Source organism: Penaeus monodon, chromosome 31 (assembly GCF_015228065.2).
Source record: "Penaeus monodon isolate SGIC_2016 chromosome 31, NSTDA_Pmon_1, whole genome shotgun sequence".
Classification (NCBI taxonomy): Eukaryota; Metazoa; Arthropoda; class Malacostraca; order Decapoda; family Penaeidae; genus Penaeus; species Penaeus monodon.
Genome location: NC_051416.1, coordinates 3,873,138 through 3,874,397, shown reverse-complemented (window position 1 = coordinate 3,874,397; position 1,260 = coordinate 3,873,138). Strand labels below are relative to the sequence as shown.

Sequence of the window (1,260 nt, the reverse complement as noted above, 5' to 3'; positions counted from 1 at the left end):
TCCGCGAACCGAACGAGGGAGTAAGTTGTTCAGGGCGCAAGGCGTCGGGAAATAGGCTTGGGCACTTCCCTCCCCTTGCAGAATTATTCCGAAACATGGAGTCTTATGTGATCTCTGGGGAAAAAAAAAACTTGAGGAAATTAAAATAAACAGTGAAGGAAATCGCTAGAAAATACCTCAAGCTTGGAATGTTTGATGAGTTGTAAAATCTTCGGGAATGACAGGAAAATGTAGACCCTCAAAAATAAGTATTAAATCTGTCCTTTTAAAAAATCAGCTAGAAACCATATGCAGGTTTTGTTTTCTTTGTGAATTGTTGGTTCAGGTAGAAACACAAGCAGATTTCGAAGTGCTGTTTCACCTTAAACTGTGTTCTATTTGGCCGATTTTTAATTGGGATTGAAAAGGTATTATTACTCCCTTTCTTTATATCGAGTCTTTTGTTTATTCTGTGGAGATAAGCTACCTCTTTTTATTGTTGGATTTTTGTCGTAACATTTTTTTATTTTGGCACTGTAGTTTGATGGAAATTAGCTCAGAAAAGCTAGTTTTAAAAATGAAACATTGTTTGTGAAGTTTGATAGTGTAATGCGGTGATGTGAAGAACTAGATATGTATATTCCTGTGGCAGAAAAAGGTGTTTATTAATTTTTCAGACATGAAGTTCTTATATTAGGATGAGCATAACTATCTTAGAATCTAGAAAATCAATCCCCAGAAAATTAATATTAACATAACTACTGTTCGTTCTTCACGAAGGTGTGTTACTGATGCTTTTGAGTTTGACAGAATATTACTGCTGGCTGTCACGGCAATGGTTTAGCTTCAAGGACCCACGCAGCCGCCGAGCCTATGGTACTCAAGCAAAGGCGAACAAATCTCTTAATATATTATTATTATTTGGTGAAATTAGGCTGGATCCCTATGTGTTAATAAATGCTAAGAAGGTTGGTAAGGTTTATCATGCCAGAATACGTATGGCGAAGTCTTGTTCCCCTTTGTGAGAGTGTCAGCAGTCATGGAAGCTGTGATTTTTACTTGACGTCATGCCACATTGTGAATTTTATGGCCTGCGGTTGGTACTGCTTGTCCAGCCAAATGGTGCAGTGCTAAAGGGGTAAGAATATAAACAAGCATTCCTAAATGGGTGCTAAAATAAAATAGAAACTTATTAATTTCAAGGAACAATTACTTTCCTGAAATGTTTGAACACATAGGGTAGGAAATGTATCCATTAATGAGAAGATAAACATACTTTTG

The 1,260-nt window shown here is 36.7% G+C and overlaps 1 protein-coding gene across 1 annotated transcript in view; it reads left to right on the top strand.

Moving 5' to 3' along the window:
* LOC119592996 (lysine-specific demethylase phf2-like) overlaps nt 1-1,260 on the top strand; it is a gene marked incomplete in the record, with an annotated part of 18,211 nt that overhangs the window by 315 nt on the left and 16,636 nt on the right.